This window comes from Chiroxiphia lanceolata, chromosome 3 (genome assembly GCF_009829145.1).
Source record: "Chiroxiphia lanceolata isolate bChiLan1 chromosome 3, bChiLan1.pri, whole genome shotgun sequence".
Taxonomy (NCBI): Eukaryota; Metazoa; Chordata; class Aves; order Passeriformes; family Pipridae; genus Chiroxiphia; species Chiroxiphia lanceolata.
Genome location: NC_045639.1, coordinates 67,114,517 through 67,122,487, shown reverse-complemented (window position 1 = coordinate 67,122,487; position 7,971 = coordinate 67,114,517). Strand labels below are relative to the sequence as shown.

The 7,971-nt window shown below is 42.9% G+C and overlaps 1 protein-coding gene across 1 annotated transcript in view; it reads left to right on the top strand.

The window, feature by feature from the left end:
- Positions 1–582: 582 nt before the first annotated feature.
- The window catches only part of DSE (dermatan sulfate epimerase), a 36,231-nt gene continuing 28,842 nt past the window's right edge, over positions 583–7,971 (top strand). The window contains exons 1-2 of the mRNA XM_032682940.1: positions 583–653; positions 1,149–1,218. The gene's annotated coding sequence lies outside the window, so the exon portion shown is untranslated. The remainder of the gene's footprint in view (positions 654–1,148; positions 1,219–7,971) is intronic.

Sequence of the window (7,971 nt, the reverse complement as noted above, 5' to 3'; positions counted from 1 at the left end):
TTGTTTCTTTGCTGGCTTGAGGGAACTTTTGGATGGGAGGTCTTATTACTCTCATGAAGTATGATGACAGCACAAGGAATGGACATTGAATATGAATGGGTCACCCGGGATGCTGGTCACCTCCAGAGCCACCCTTGCCCGAACCGTGGTACCGCTGCCGTACTCTATAGGTGCAGGGAATCAAATTGCCGACACTCCGGTGTTGGGACAAACACATTCCCTGCAGAGAAACGAGTCCTCCCGCTAAAAGGGAGAAGCAGGGTATTTCCGCGAAGTTCGAGCCGGGGAGGAGCGGTCGGGAAAGGAAAAGCCGTGTGTGCGCCAGGAATAAACAGACACGAGGGCACACAACGAGCGAGCGGAGCGCCCCGGGCCAGACCGGGCGCTGCCCGCGGCGGCGGGGCCGTGAGAGCCCGGCGGGCTCCGCTGCCTGGTGCCGCCATGGCGTGAGGGGCCGGCGGGGCCGCGGAGGGAGGTGGAGGAGGAGGACGTGGAGAGGTACGGAAGGAAGGCGGGGAAGCGGGAGGTGGAGTGGGAGGGGGGGAGTCACTTTCTTCCTGCGTTGAAAAACGCACCCCGCCCCGTCCCGGCTCCGTCCCCCGAGGCTGCGGAGGAGAAACTTTCTGGCAGGCGAGAGGCGGGTCGGCGCCGCGGTGAGTGCCCGCGCGGTGCCGGGCAGCGCTCCCGGCCCCTCCAGGCTGTCCCTGCGCTCCGCGTCGCGGCGCGGGTGGCGGCGGGGCGCGCTTGGCGCGGGGCTGGGGGCGCCGGGTGCCTGCGGATTTGGTCGGTCCCAGCGCTCCTCCCGTCCCCGGCACACGCGTTCCCAGGCCGTGGGGCGCCCTGAGGGCGCCGTCGGCCGTAGTGAGCACCGAGTGTCGGCGGGGCCGGGCGGCGGGACCGGGCGGGCCAGGTGCGGGGCGGGCGCGGGACGTCCCGCTGGGAGCAGCCTCCAGGCATGGGTTTTTCCGGGCCGCCCCGACGGTGCGGGGCTGCTGTCGGGACATCCGCACCCGGCGTGGGGTGCAGGGCAGCCCGCAGGATGGGCCCCGCGGGTCCGGGGGAGGTGGATACGCGCAGGGGAACGTGGCGCTTGCCGTATAAAGCTTTACCTGTGGGCAGCGTGTGTAACAGGCTCTGCTCCTCCGCAGCAGCGTGACCGCAGGAGCATCCGAACCTTTTGCTACTGAATTCAGCCTACCAAACATGCGTGTGTGAAAGGTAAGCGGTAGCATCCTTTTCTTGCACCTAGGCAAGCTGAGAGACGGGAACAGACGTGTTAGCCCTATGCAATTTCCTGCCACTTCTCTTTTTTTTTTTTTTTTTTTTTTTTTAAATTGTAAAAGCCTAAGTGACCTGGGACCAGAACTGTTAACTGGGAAAGCTCAGTCTCCTCAGCTCCAAGCAGCGAGTTGCAGTTCCTGTAGCTAGTATTGCATGAAAGCAGTGCATCATCACCTGGTGCATCTCATGCCAACTCTTAAGATTCAGTTTGGTGTGAATGATGGTAGCCACCTTCGCTGCTCTTCTGTTGTTCCCTCTTGAATCAGTATAAAGGTGTGATATTTTCTTCTGTTTTCAAGCTGGAGTGGCTTGTTTTTTAGTCATAAGCGATGGCAACATAACAGAGACAACTGTGAATGAAGTACAAGAAATATTGCTCGACTACTTGGAGACTTTTGGTCACTCTAAGCAGATCAACTGCAATTTAAATAACACTAAAATTTTTATATAGTCTAAACAAAAACAAAGAAAATCTCAGCCTAAATATTACCATTATGTTTATCATGCCAGCAATTATTATAACTTACTGCAGTATTTCAAAAAAGGAACAATTCAGCTGAAGGGCAACAGTGGAAATCAATAATTCAGATGCTCTTTATTACTCTGAAAGACTCTTGCTGTGTAGCCTTGGGCAAGTCACTCCACCTCTCCATGGCTCTGTTTCCTTCCCCATAAAACAGATAAATGTGCTTGCTTGCTTCACTGGGGTGTTGAGAAGTTTAATTAATTAATTTATTTCATAACTACTTGTAGATCCTTGGGTGCATCTCTCTACAGAAGTGCTAAATATTATTTCAACTATGAGTTTTTTGCTGTGTGTCGTGGCTAATTTAGGTTATTGAAAGTAACACATATAAACAAAGTTTTCAGGGGAAGGCAACAAAGTAGCAGTTCTGGATGAACCATCTGTACTATCTGTAAACTATCTGTAAACTGTATCTGGATGAACTATCTTGGCTATCTGTAAACTTCACTGGGACATGAAACCAAAAAATACTAATCACAGAGTATTTTACTGGGACGGAGCTACTGGTCTTTTAAGAAAACATCATTTTCTTGTTATTCAAAGTAAGAGCATGCTTTTGTTGTTTTGTTTGAAGCATTGTGATGTTTTTCATAATTCTGAATTGCTATGAGAAAAATCTGAGTGCTCTTAAAATAATAAGGGAGCAAGAGATGAGAATAGTTTATAAGCGTAACTGTATTCTCTACAGTGGAGACTAACCTCAGAAGACAGTTGGTCCTGATTTTCCAGTGCATATTTACATACAGTCTCTTTTACAACCTATTTTTTGGTCATAGAAATACATGAACTGAACCATTGGTTGCCTGTGTTAAAAGCTGATCGATTTTGGTTCCCTAAGGAAGCTCAGTTTTAATTACACTGTGTATTAGTTATCAAGAACTAAATATTTAGTAAATATCTGCACTACAGGGGAGAGAAAAACGTGTTTAATTACCTGGTCAGATGTTAGATGTGATTTTCATAGGTTGCATACAGTTATAAGTAAAAAGGAGTAGCTGAAAGCTAGTTTTAGAGTGACGTCTTGATACTTTTTAAAAGCTCATAAGGTCTGTGTGTACAATTCCTTTTTCTCAAGGACAATGACACCATAAGCTTTTTTAAAACTAAATTCAAATAAATCCTAGATCAGTGATGGTAGAAAGTCATTCACATTCACCAGGGAGCTGTTGGGTTGTGAATGAACATAGGGAGTTTATATATTACTAGGGAAATGGTCACATCCATCAGTACCCAGTAGTCTGACCAGTGAAAACTACTGTTAAATGAGGCTGTAAATGCATTTGGAAAACTGAAGTGTCCCTTCTCTCAGAAGTGATTGCGTTTAACCAAAACTCAGTCACATTCTTAGGCTTGTGTGTGGAAACTTGCACATCTGGCACTCACAGCATACTATAGCAATGAGCAGAAAGAAACTTAGTTGCTACTGCTATTGTTCCTGGATATGTTGCAAGAAATAAAGCCCCCTTCTTTGGTTTGTTTGTGGGGTTTTTGCTGGTTTTTTAGTTTTATTTTATTTTGTTTTTTCTTCCTGAAGGAATTAAAAAAAAATAAAGAAAATAACAACTTTCTGTAACCATTGTTTCCTCATTTAGACTCAGTAATCCAAGTGTCTGGTGAATGAAAGAGAATATGACTTTTGCTTAGCAAGTTGTATTTAACTGGTAAATATGATATCTCAGCGGCAAGTTTGTCCTGGCTGTTCATACCTTCCTTGCTGTCTCCCTTCAGCTAAGGTAGATTAAAGAGCTTAGTTACAGTAGTGTAGTCCCTAAAGCTGTTAAAGCATGGTGCCAGTTTGTGTTCAAGACTGCAGCCACATACTTAATATAAATGATTTAATAGATTCTCCATTTGGCTTCCTTTGAGCTAGTTTTCTGTTTAGAGGGGTAAACTTTATACTGATGTCTGCTAGCCCCCCTAAGCTCAACTAGGATACGGGGAGGTGTGACAGTGCTGCATTAGTAAAACCCCAAACGCTTGTGCACTGCACTTTGAGCAGACTTGGTTATCTGCTCAGGATGGAGACAGGGCAGAGGAGGGGACTAAAGCCTTCTAGAAAAAAGGAAATTTAGCTGATGCCAGCAGGGATCTCTCTCATGAATGCTTTATCAGTAGAAATTTAGCAGAAGTAAAGTGTTAGTAGTGAAGAACTGACTGAAGAAGTTTGGTCATTTTGGGGATCACATGAAGGACAGAGCACTGGAAATAGTTTCTCACATCAGGTGCTGGCATCACACTTTCCTCTGCTCTTGGGACACAGTCAGGTGTGAAAGCATAGGCACAATGCAGCCATTATGTACACAGTCTGAAATTATTTTATCTTTCTTTCTGTTTTTTCTCTTAGGCTCATGGAGTATACAGTAGGAATTGGCAATAGCATTGTTTAGAGCAGGCAAAGGATTGTAGGGACCCTGGTCACTCAGGCAAGTAATTGTAAATCACTACAAGAGAAAGATAATTTTAACATATAAGTTCTTTCACCTTGGTTGTCCTGGTTTATGTTCTTATTTTGTTTATGGGGGTTTTTATCAGAAATATTAAAAATACTGAACATTTTGTATAAACCTGGTAAGCTTTCTAAGCAAGTGGCTACCTAGAGTTGTTGAAGTATTTTGAAAAGTTATTTACAGGCATTTTTGGGGATATCATGTCCCTTTCAAGCCTTTTAATCATATCATTGCAGCCATGGTGCATTACAGTTTTTGCCCAAATTATCTGTCTAGTTTCAGTTCTGCTATGAAAGCCATGCCTGCACAACTTACAGTCAGAAATGAGATCATAAGATTCTAAATTTCAAAATTAACCCATAATTTAATGGTTGTCTTGACACCTGCTCACAAATTGTTCATGCACGCTGTGAACAGCTACATTTTGCAGGAATAACGTAACCTTTTGTCTCCATCCGCAGTTGAGGCTTCTGTCCTTGAAAATGTAGTTGTCACTTTTGCCAAGGGTATTCTGCTTTTGTTAAGGGTATTCTAGGGAGTGGTGAGGACAGTAATAGCCCTGAAGGAACTACAGGACAATACATTTTATTGTCTCTCCAAATTTGTACCTTGAAAAAATCAGTTGCGTCTGGGTACGTGTATATTATATCTGTGAGGAGAGAGAGGAACTACATGCTATGTCTATATCTAGAGAAACCCTGGGTAATGAGATAACAGCTGAAAGCAGCAGTTATTTGTACCGATAATAATGAACATAATGATCTACAGAGAGATTTAACTACCAGGTAGGGTGGTGCAATTTAGTCTACAAACACAGTGAAATTTATCCTGTAACAAATGAAACAGAAGTTCCTCTATGTGAGTACACATTTGGAGTCTGCATACTCACATTATAAGATGATATGTAGATAATATAAAAGTGTTGATTTACATTGCTTAGATTGCAAAGTCCTTATGTTCATAAATTGACTAGCATCAGCACCTTTGGACTTTGCTGGTGCTCCTATATGCTGTCACAATAATTTAACTTATATAATTGTCATGATTTAATCCCAGCTGGCAACTCAGCCCCATTCAGCCATTTGCTCACCCTCCCCAGTGGGATAGGGAAAAGAATTGGAAAAATGAGAATGCTTTGTGCGTTGAGATACAGTCAATCTAACAGATAAAGGAAAAGCTGCACACACAAGCAAGGCAAAACAAGGAATTCATTCACCACTTCCCATGGGCAGGCAGATGTTCAACCAACCTCAGGAAAACAAGGTGCTGTCACATGTAATGGTTACTTGGGAAGTCAAATGCTATAACTCTGAACATGCCCCTCTTCTTTCTTCCCCAGTATTATATGCTGAGCATGGCACCTTATGGTATGCAATATCCCTTTCGTCAGTTGGCAAACATCCCTTTGATCAGTTGGCATCAGCTGTCCCTACCAACTCCCTGTGCACCCCCAGCCCCTTTGCTGGTGGGATGGGGGGAGAGGCAGAAAAGTCCTTGACTGTATAAATGTTGCTCAGCAGTAACTAAAACATCCCTATATTATCAACATTGTTTCCAGCACAAATCCAAAACATAGCCCTATACCACCTACTATGAAGATTAACTCTGTCCCAGCCAAAACCATCACAATAAAAATTAAATTTTAATATAGTTTTGTATGCAACACTGAGTTATAAACAGGATATGGAAGCATAGTTTTGATCACATAGCAGCTGAAGGATGTGATGCATTTTAGAATTCCTCTCTGTTAGTATGATGACCTGTGGACATGCTTTAAAAATAAAAATGTTTATTTGATATCTTCAGTTATTGGAGTCTGTAGATAGATATAGATATACAGAGAGTGAGAACTAGTTTTGTAAAACTCCAGCAGAAGCACATCATTCAGTTACAACATCTTGAAGTCAATTGAGTGAAGGACAATAAGCAATAAGCAGGGAAGATTAAAACTGTTAATTACACGTAGTAGAGGAGAACAACAACAACCTTAAAACATTACAAATATTTGGAAGAGTAAAGGCTAGCAAAGAAGAGTTAGTTGGAAAGAGGATAGAAGTTAAAGCCTGAAATGGAAACACTTGTTTTGGTATCAGATATTTCTGATGTTGTAATCGGCCTCCTCAGAAGTGAGGGAAGCTGGATGGTATGCAACTGTCTGAGATGACTGGGTTAGGCACAAGAAAGAATTCTGACAGCAGTAAAATTGGCTTTCCCCTTTTGCACATATGATTATTTTTTTTCCTGTCCTTTATTTGTGCCTCCTGGGCATTGCAATCACCCTCTGAAGTTTTTCCAGTTTTTCTGTGCTCCATTCTCGTACCACTGGATCCACGCAGAGGCCACTCTCCTGTCTGCCTCAGGCATTCCATTCCATTTCTCCCTTCTTGTGAGGGCTGGTTGTGCTTCAGGGCCATGGGTTGCTGTCAGAGGAAACCCTAAGTGATGTTCCCAATACCCCACACTGAAGGGTTTACAACCTTACTGACTTGGAGTGGGTCTCCGTGCAAGGGCCAGGAAGATGACTTACTTTTCGGCAGCTGCCAAAGGTGTATTGTTTCACCACCCAGATTGTAGAGGCGCTTTTGTTCTGGGTTTCTGCAGTGCTGTTACTGTCGTAGTCATAGGCCCCAGAAGTATCCTATGTGCTGTAACAGTGTAACACATGATTGAGAGGCTTGATTGACTTCTGGATCATTAATGGCGCAAACAAACGTGTGTCCTTTTGCCCTTCCATTAGTGTTAGCATTCATGAAAACATTTCTGCAAGGAAAAAACCCTATTTTTAATAATTAAAGTGGCCTTTTCAAAGTATGTCAGCACAGGATAAAGTGCTGTTGCTCTAACAGAAGCCTTTCTGTGGTAGCCTATAGTTTTATGCCTTTGATGGTAAAAATGATTGGGCTTCATTCACTGAATGTGGACGCCTTAACAGGCATGTCTGTACTGGTTGGGAATGATCATCTGCAGGATTCTGGATATCAGCATTACTTCCTTACTCATTCTGTAGTGTGAAGTATGGAATAAAAGATCACAATAAGGATTAAGAATAGTCATGTTAGTGCAACCAAAAATTATCAAGAAAGCATTTATATAGGAGGATATTATAAAATAGAAGGAAATTCCAAATTCACAGTTATGGTTTGGGCATGCAGAAAATTTAAATCCTGGTTTTGCTTGAGGCAGAGAGAAAGTTGTACCTTCACTGTGCATATGCCCTGTTACTTTATATAAACAGTGGTAAAATAGACAAATAAACTTTTCAATGAAAGGAATTAATAGATGAAGCTTCCATTGCAGCTATTTTACACATCTTACTGTAAACTTGTAAAAATACTTTGCTGTCTTATCTGTAGCATGGTGGAGAATGAATGCAACCCTCCACTCTCCTGGAGTTGTCATCTCACATGGCTGTGTACTGCTCTGCCTGGATCTGTTGAGTTTCGTGTGTAGATCAAAGGACAGACACAAGTTTAAATCTTGACTGCTGACATGATGTCATATACTGATAATCCCTATAGGAACTGATTGTTTCTGGTTACTGTTAGGATTTTCATAGCACAGCTGTTATTCAGAAATATAAGTTGATACAAAGCTTCTTTCAAGATCTTTCAGATCACTTCATAACAAGTGCAATACTAACACCTGGGTACCTGAGCTAGTCTTTATTTATTGCAGATGTAATTCTGAATTATATTTGTGTGTTCAGTATTTAAGCTT